The sequence below is a fragment of the Phyllostomus hastatus genome, unplaced genomic scaffold (assembly GCF_019186645.2).
Source record: "Phyllostomus hastatus isolate PE091 unplaced genomic scaffold, TTU_PhHast_1.1 phas_contig_37, whole genome shotgun sequence".
NCBI classification, from domain to species: domain Eukaryota; kingdom Metazoa; phylum Chordata; class Mammalia; order Chiroptera; family Phyllostomidae; genus Phyllostomus; species Phyllostomus hastatus.
This window is the reverse complement of record NW_025333867.1, coordinates 11,773,701-11,783,582: the sequence shown is the minus strand read 5'-3', so window position 1 is coordinate 11,783,582 and position 9,882 is coordinate 11,773,701. Positions and strand designations below refer to the sequence as shown.

At 37.2% G+C, this 9,882-nt stretch overlaps 1 pseudogene; it reads right to left on the bottom strand.

The window, feature by feature from the left end:
• Positions 1–658: 658 nt before the first annotated feature.
• Positions 659–1,355, bottom strand: LOC123820748 (annotated as a pseudogene).
• Positions 1,356–9,882: the final 8,527 nt, after the last annotated feature.

Here is a 9,882-nt window from a genome sequence, read left to right as displayed (position 1 = left end):
TTGGAGGCTGGGGATCCAGAACACAGTGAGAGCCTCAGGCCTCCCAGGCATGCTTCAGGAGCTATGGTCTTGGGCCAAGAAAGGAGCATCTGCAAAGGTAAGACATCCCATGATCCCCAGGTGCACATCACAGTGCTTCCTTGGTTGATGACACATTTCCATAGCATCAAGTGGTCCACAATGGAATCCCTTTCATCTTTCATCACACTCTTTTAAAAAAACAGAGAAGATATCAGGAATTAAATGACCTTAAACCAATGTTAGAGAAATGAGGAGAAAAAGTTAATGTACAAAGAAATATAATACACAAAAGAAAATATGCAGTGTTTTATAAGCTGCATACAGTTCAACAAAAAAGTTGGGGAACACATATTTGGTTATTTAGATTATGAAAAGCATTTATTACAAGAAGATAATCTTTCCAATTTTAAAAAGAAAACATATGACTGAAAACATTCAGCCTGGAAACTGGGTTAAACAATTCTGAAGTCCTTATCAAGGAAATTCCCAAGTATCAATCAAGGAAAATACATTTTGGAACTTAAAATTAGGGAAGCCTATTCACAATTTAAATGGGGGGAAAGAAAAAAACAGACCAAAATAATGTCAGAGTGATTGTTTATATTTTATAGTCTTTCAGCACATAAAACTGCACTTTTTAAATGTATTTCTCCATAAATTTTGTGAAATTCAGATTGCAGACAAATTTTTGTCTTTTGACAATTTTTTTGTCTTTTATCTGATCATCTACTCCTTTTGCACAGTTCTTGAAAACAGCATCATCATCCCACCTTCTTTTAACTTTGAAGTTGGCCTGAGGCTGGGATGGGCCAGTGAGATTAAGGAGAGGGTTTCCACTCAGAATGCTTTCAATATGAATCCCTCCTTCTTCAGCTTTTTGCTCTTGTTCCTTCCTGGCTTGTTCTTCAGCTCTTTCTTTTTCAATTTTTTTTTTCCAATTCTGCAAGAGGAGGTGCAGTGTCATCATCATCACTCTCCTCTTCAAAATCTTCATCTTCTTCTTCCTCCTGTTAGAGGATCATCTGCATTAAGGTTGGCAGTGGGATTCTGGTCTAACTGAGGCTTCTTTGACACTGAAGACGAGGTTGTATGTTCTCGCATTGGACGATCTGTTTTTTTCCCTTTCAGCAGCTCACTCTCTTTCTTCCAGCTCTCTTCTAAAGTCACGGTTCTGGACTTCTTCAGGGGCATCCTGTGTGGCCTGTCTATATTTTATCTTTGTAATGATAAGGTAGGTCTCCACTAGAATACTGCTTTGAGAGTTGGCTCAAGTCACCTTCTCCTTTTCTCCCACATCTCACAGGTTCAAATGTTGGCCAAGCTGTTGTCATCATCTTTTATGCCTTAGCCAAGGTGTGATCCAGCAATCTCTGCAGATCACACAGACACCATAATGACTCTTCAGGTTTATCAATTTTGTTTAGCCTTTCAAAGAACAAGCTCTTGGTTTTATTAATCTTTTGTATTTTTTTAAGACTCAATTTTATTTCTAATCTCCATTATTTCCTTCCTTCTACTCATTTTTGGCTTTGTTTCTTATTCTTTTTCTAGGTCCTTTAGGTATAAGGTTAGATTATCTATTTGAGATTTTTTTTTTATTCCTTGAAGTCAGCCTGTATTGCTATGAATTTTCCACTTATAACTGCTTTTGCTGTGTCCCATAGATTTTGGCCATTGTTTTCATTTTCATTTGTCTCAAGATATATATTGATTTTTTTCCTTGATCTCATTGTTAATCCATTCATAGTTTAATAACATGTTAGACTCCATGTGTTGGCGTAATTTTCATTTTTTCTTGTAATTGATTTCTAGTTTCATATCATTGTGTTTGGATAACATGCTTGGTATTATTTCAATTCTCTTAAATTTATTGACGTGTTCTGTGGCCTAACACATGGTATATGCTAGAAAATGTTCCAAGCATACTCAAAAAGAATGTATATTCTGCTGCTTTGGGTTAAAATGCTCCAAAACATTGATTAAATCCATCTGATCTACTGTGTCATTTGCTATTGTTTCATTGCTGATTTTCTGTCTGGAAGACCTATCCATTGATGTCAATGCAGTGTTAAACTCCCCTGCTATGACTGTATTACTGTTGCTCTCTCATTTTATGTTAACACTTGCTTTATGTATTTAGGTGCTTCTATGTTGTGTACATAAATGTTTACAAGGGTTACAACCTGTTGTTGTCTTGATTCCTTTGTCATCATGAAATAGCCTTCTTTGTGTCCTGTGTTTTAAAGTGTCTTTTGTCTGATATAAGTATTGTTTCTCTAGCTTTTTAAACTTACATTTCTTTTAAATATATTATTCCATATCTTTACTTTTAATCTGTGTGCCTTTTGATACAGTGTTTCCTGTAGATATCATATGTATGGGTCTTTTTTTGTTATCCATTTAGTTACCCTATGTCTTTTGATTAGATCTTTTAATCCATTTAAGTTTAAAATGATTATTCATAGGTACAAAGCTATTGCCATTTTATTATTCATATTTGTGTTCCCCTTTTCCCTTCTTTTTAAAGAAGTTTAATATTTTTTATAATACTAATTCGGTGGTGATGAACCCTTGTAGTTTTTTATTGTCTGTAGAGCTCTTTATCTCTTTTTCAATTTCAAATGCCAGCCTTGATGGGTAATATTGGTTGTACATATTTGATTACCATCACTTTGAGTATTTTGTGTTAATCAGTTCTGGCCTGAAGAGTTTCTGTTGAGAAATAAGCTGACAATCTTATGGGAGCTCTCTTGTAGTCAACTGCCTTTCTCAGGTGGCTTTAAAGTTTCTCTAATTTTTGGTATTTTAATTATGATGTGTCTTGTATGGCTTTGGGGGTTCATCTTATTTGGGACTCTTCACATCCTGGTATTGTGTGTCTTTTTCCTTCACCAGGCTAGGGAAGTTTTCAATCACTATATTTTAGGTTTTTTAACTATATTTTATTGATTATGCTATTACCATCATCCCATTTATTTCTCTCCACCCTGTAATCCCCTCCCAACAGCATCCTCCTCTTCCCCAGTTCATGTCCATGGGTCATACATATAAGTTCCTTGGATTCTACATTTCTGTACTATTCTTAACCTCCTCCTGTCTATTTTGTACCTACCATTTATGCTTCTTATTCCCTGTACCCTTATCCCCATTCTCCCCAGTCCCCCTCCCTGTTGATAACCCTCCATGTGATTTCCATTTCTATGATTCTGTTCCCGTTCTAGTTGTTTGCTTAGGTTTTTTTTTTAAAGGTTTGCTTGTTGATAGTTGTATGTTGTCATTTTACCATTCATACGTTTGATGGTGTTTATTTTCTTAGATAAGTCCCTTCAACATTTCATATAATAAGGTCTTGGTGTTGATGAACTCCTTTAACTTGACCTTATCTAAGAAGTACTTTATCTGCCCTTCCATTTTAAAAGATAGCTTTGCTGGATAGAGTAATCTTGGATGTAGGTCCTTGCCTTTCACGACTTGGAATACTTCTTTCCAGCCCCTTCTTGCCTGCAAAGTTTCTTTTGAGAAATCAGGTGATAATGCTATGGGAACGCCTTTGTAGGTAATTCTCCTCTTCTCTTGCTGCTTTTAAGATGCTGTCCTTATCTTTAATCACGGGTAATGTAATTATGATGTGCCCTGATGTGTGCTTTCTTGGGTCCAATCTTGTTTTGAACTCTGAGCTTCCTGGACTTCCTGTAAGTTGATTTCCTTTGCCAGATTAGGGAAGCTCTTCATTATTTTTTCAAATAAGTTTTCAATTTCTCATTCTTCTTCTTCTCCTGCGGGCACCCTTATGATTCAGATGTTGGAATGTTTGAAGTTGTCCTGGACGTTCCTAAGCCTCTCCTCATTTTTTTTGAATTCTTGTTTCTTCATTCCTTTCTGGTTGAATGTTCATTTCTTCCTTCTGCTCCATATTGTTGATATGAGTCCTGTTTTCCTTCTCTTCACTGTTGGTTCTCTGTATATTCTTCTTTACTTCACTTTGCATACTTTTCACTTTTTCCTCTATTTTGCAACTATACTCAACCATTTCTCTGAGCATCCTGATTACCAGTGTTTTGAACTCTGCATCTGATAGGTTGGCAACCTCTTCATTGCTTAGTTCTATTTTTGGAGCTTTGATCTGTTCTTTCATTCAGGCCATATTTCTTTGTCTCAGTGCTTTTGTTACATTGTAAGGGGCGGAGCCTTAGGTATTTGCCAGGGCAGGGCAACCCACATCACTGTCACTGTGTTATGGCACTGTATCTGGGGGATGGATATGAGAGGAAACAATGCTGCTTGCTCTACTCTCAGTTGGCTTTTTTATTCCTTCTGCTTCCCACAAGGAAATTGGGCCACTGAGCCACTGAGCTATGCCAACCAGAACCACATACAATTTCTTAATATTGTGTTTAAATAATAAAATGTTGCTTAACTTTTTGCAATTGTTTAATTTTTTAAAAAGATTATATTTTTTAGAGAAAGGATAAGGAAGGAGAAAGAGGGAGAGAAACAATGATGTGTGAGAAAAACATCTATTGGTTGCCTTTCAAATGCCTTCTACTGGGGACCTGACCCCACAACCAAGGCATGTGCCCTGACTAGGAACTGAACCAACAACTTTTTGGTTCACAGGCTGGTGCTCAATCCATTGAGCCACACCAGCCAGGGAAAAAATTAAATTATTTTTAATTTTTTAAAAAATAATTTGTTGGTTCAATTCAAATTATATTTATATAATGCAATTAATTGATACATACCTGAAGTATGTTTTATTATACAGGATACCCTCTGACCTCTCACTCTTTCTCTAATTTTGTCTGAAGTTTCTTTGTTGAAAAATGGGGTTATTTGCTTTTAGAGTTTTCTGCAATATAGATTTTACTGATTATTCACTGATACATTCTTCTATCCCTTGCATTTTCTATATATTAAGTAGATTTATGTTGGGAACTTCCCTGCATGGTTTCAGAAACTGTACCCCTCAAGGCTAAGGCTGAGTGAGAGACCTTGGGACCACAAGCCACTCAGGAGACAAAGCTAATCTCCCTGGCAGGAGTGCTACCTCTGCCCCTTTTACTTCCCCCTGCTTGGCCCGGAGCCTGGATGGTTAGCCAATGACAGGTAAGATTCCTCCAGGGAGGAATGACCTAAGACAGGCATGATCACGGAGCCCCAGGGAAGGACTTGAGGGGCCATAGCAAAAGGGGGTGATAGACCTCACCCCTCAGCTTTGACATAGCCCAAGTCCTCATTCTGTCTGCAAAAAGTCTCCTAATCTCTTGGCTGCCTTACTTCCCCTGCCTAAACCTGAAACAATGACAGAGGGTGGTGCAGCCCTGTACTGGAAAGGGCAGGTTCCCCAGGGTGATCAGGCCTAAGAAAGAGTACATAAAATCCTGTGAAACTGGCTTTACTAAGAATGCTCTCAATTTTCTGATAGGGGTCCAAGCAGGAAATGAGTTTGTTTTCCAAAGTTTTATAGCCCTTTAGCTAACTGACCCTGACTCAGAATAAGCCCTCATAGTTCTTTGTATGTTATCTATTGTTTAATCATTACTGTCTGAAAATGATTGATGAGCTTTACCTGTATTCCTATGCAAATTAAACCCAATAAAAGCCCATTGAGGAAAAGACTGTTGGCCCTTCTCCTTTGAGAGATCAGCCACCTTTCTTCTCCAAGCAGATCATGTCCTTGTAGACTTATTCTCATCCCTGGTAGACGGGGGCGGTGGTAGGGCTCTGTGGGAGGAGTCCCATCACAGATGTAGACATTCAAGTTTCACTTTTTTTGGTAAGAAAATGTCATTGATGCATGAGATGTTTCTAATTATGGAATTAAGATATTTTCTGCATGTCAGTCCTGATTTTATACCTTTAGCATCTAGGGGTGGAGAGTGGGGTTATCAGAATAAAAGGCCCACAGCTTCTCTCCACTAATACTCCCTTTAATTTTTAAAGGTTTCAGTAAAGAATCACATCTTATCAATAACAAATGTAAACCATACACATATAAAGTTTTATATATTATAATCAAATAAAACAAAAAAATTAATCTGAACTTTCATTTATAGAGAGCAGACTGAAACCACAAACTAACTTTAGCTCTAACCAAAACTACAAAAATGACAGTGCAGTTTTGTGTGTGTATATATACATAGTATATATACCTATTATATATTCTGTATACATCTATATATGCACACTAAGTAAACTGCACATTATATATAACTATATATAGTTAATAAGAAAATTATATATAAAAGGTGTAAGTCCACAAAGAAAAAGATAAATACAAAAGAAAATAATAGCTTGAAGAGTTCGAAAATTGCCAAATGTATGGGTGAGTGAAAACTGATTTAGCAGATCTAAAAACATTACAGCCTAAGCTGGCAGTATGTAAAACAAAGCTGAAATTTAGTTTATACTGTAAAATTCCCAAAAGACCAATGAATTTGTGGTAAAGAAATTTCTGGAATGAGGACAGAAGTTGGGATTAAAATCAAATGATCAGTTTAAAGACTGTTTAAGAAACAGCTAGCCTTGGCTGGTGTGTCTCAGTTGGTTGGAGTGTGTTGTCCTGTGAACCAAAAGGTCATGGATTTGAATCACAGTCAGGGCACATACCTAGGTTGCAGGTTCAGTCCCTGATCAGAATGCATGAGAGAGGCAACCGGTCGATGTATCTCTCCCTCTCTCACTTCCTCCCTTCCCCTCTCTCTAAAATCAGTAAGTATATCCCTGGCTGAAGATTAAAAAAAAAGTGAGTCAGATGTTCCCAGGTCTCTTCCTTTTCACACAGTTGGGTAATGTCCTCCATCTTCCCACTCCGACAGAAGACTAGAGCTTTATTTTCTGAAGAGGATGAATGGGATACTAAATCCAATTGAGAGCAAGTGTACTGCTCTGACAAAAATGATGTTCCAAGCTTTCTTCCTTCCAGAAGGCATGAGATTGAAAGAACCCTCTCTGGGAAATCTTACCACCCCCAGAAAAATGACCTAAATACAATGTTAGAGATTCCCCAATGAAAAGGCCTGTATATACTATTCTAATTGAAGCTCAGTTGATAAGACCCACCCACTGCATGGAGCTTCAGCTTTTTAGAGCTAAATGTGAATAGGTATCCAAAGCTTGCTAGAAATTTTAAGAAAGCTTATGATATTTATTCTAATATCAAGACAAAAGGATAAAGAAAATTGGGGAAAGAAGAAAAAAGAAAACTTCTGAAACAATATTCTTATTCCCAGAGAAATAATAAATAGGACTGTATAAAAAAGAATATTCAGAACAAAAAACTCCTATAAATTAAAAAAAAAGAAAAACCCAATAGAAAGGTTGTACAATTGTAAGGTTTCTCAGAAAGCAGAATAAAGACAAAACAGATAAAATATGAGGAAAAGTATGATAAAATTTTTATAAAGGACCAGGATAGGAGAGCCAACTACTAAAGGTAAAGGCAAAAAACAGGAGCAGAGGGATTTGAAGAAATAATTCAAGAAAAACTCCCAGAATCAAAACACATTAGACTCACCACTAGGAATATAAGGACATCACACCCAGAACATTATGAACTTTCAGAAAACTGGGAAAAGGATGTTCTATAAGCAGAGAGAGACAGACAGACATTGGAGGACAATAGTGCAAAGGCATGGGAATGCTGAGGAAAAATGATTTCCAAACTAGAATTCAATGTCCAGCTAAGCAATCATAAAGATTTTCACCATATATTCAATGTTTCAAAAGTTTTCCTTCCCATATACTCTCTTCTCACAAAGTTACCAGAGGCTGAGAAAGAGGACAGCACAGGACAAAGAAAGTAGTTGGTCCAACATAGAAGAGACGCAGGCAGAAGAAAATTCCAGGATGATAATATTGATGGGAGATCCCAAGATGACAGGCATGAGACTGACCTAGAGCATGCTCAATCCAACCTAGAGGAAGATGAACAGCTGTGGGTGAGATTGTTCAAAATAAACTTGATAAAATACCTATGTGTTTGAACATAGTGCAAGGACATTTGCATAACTTGGTTGGAAGAGGTGAGTGAAAACTACATAGAATGCACAGAAAATAACAAAAAGTACAATAGGAAAAGGATCTTGGTATATTACTGGCTTAGCACTGAATGGCTTTTACATAGCCATAGTAACTTGATCACTGAATTATGATCAAACCAAAATGAACATACTGGGAAGAAAGGTTAAGGGAAGTGTGTGGCACAGGCAATGAAACAACTAAGTTCTCATCTGCTGTAGGAAGACCTTAGTGACTTAAGTTGAAGAGTTAAAAATTAGTAATATAAACCTGTAAGACAGAGATATTGAGGTCAATATCAAAAGAAGCAGGTCAGCTAAAAAGAGTTGGGAGTAGATGGCTTTAGGAAGCAGGTAAAGGGGGAAGGAGATATAGATACTGTTCATTTCATCGCCAGCTCCATATCTATTTAAAAATATAAAAAGGTAATCTGACACATCTGCTACTTAATAACAATCAAAAATGTTTTTTAAGGGCTTACTCAGTGCCAGCTGCTGGGCTAGAACTAAAGCAGTGCAATGGCTACTGGTTGCAGTACATAGTCTTCCTGGAAGGGCTTTTGGGGTCAGCTGAGAGCAGGGCACAGGGAACATGGTGGAACAAAAAACAACTCCATGGTCATCTCACATAGGGCACATACCCAGGTGATGCCTGGTTTCAGGAGGCCCTGTCATTTAACTAGAGAAATTTCACAGGCATTTAAAGGGAAGACTTTAGAGAAAAGGGGTGGGTATGATTATTTATAAGTCATTATAATACAAAGAAGCAGGGGCAGCAGCAATTGACCAGACATGCAGTGGGATAATTTAAAAAGAGAAGGAAGCTGAAGAAGGGCATTGAGGACTGACCCTCAGGAGTTTGTTTCACTATTGTGCTGAAACTTTGTGATCTTCAAGGGAGACACAGCTCTCTTGACAGCCCCTGCAGTGAATTAAGAGAATCAGTCCACAGTTTTAAGTTCCTCTGATTCCCTCCTTACCACTCTCTGGTCATTTACAATTTTCTAAATGCCAAGTCTAGCTACATTTCTCGTACTCACTATTTGGACATATCCACAATATTTGACTCTTGACAACTTATTCTTTATTCTGACTGTGATTCTTGCTCTTCCCTTGATTTTTGTGACCCCATGATTCCATTCTTCCCTGGTTCTCCTCCTCCCTCAGAGATGAGTCCTTCTGTGAACCTTCCTTGGCAATTAACTTCTTTGGCTCTCAAAGATTTCTGCCTCACTAAAGGGTTGCAGGCAGATGGGACAGGAATATTCAAGAAAAATGTGATCGAAATAACAATCACCACAACAGTATCAGCAATGATCTGAACAACACAATCATGGGGTGCCAGACATGGTGCCAATGCTGAGGAAGATGGAGTGACCAGCTCCAGTGCTAACCTTGTCTTAGAGTTTATGGGTCTAGACAGGAGAAAGATATTAAGACATCCTATTGGCTTTCATTAGCCAAACTACAGCAGGTAGCCTAAAGAACCCAGATCCTATTTGTAAAATATTTACCTAGCCAGGTACAAAAAGGCTTTTCAGTGATATATATAATAAAACTAAATTTAGAAAATGAGATGAAATCAGTACACAAAAAGCATGATGACTCTACTATATAAAAATATACAACCCGCCTTTAGCTTAAAGCAAAGCTAAAATCATTAAAACTGTTGTTCTAATTGAAGTATATGTGTCAAGTATTCAGTTTATCTTTTAGATTTTCAGGACAGTTTATAAATCCATGTGAAAACCTGTATGGTAATACTGCTAGCAAAAGTTTAATGACATAAATATATGCATGTTTCAATCTATAGTAAAGCGTAATTATTTAAGCATATATTAAA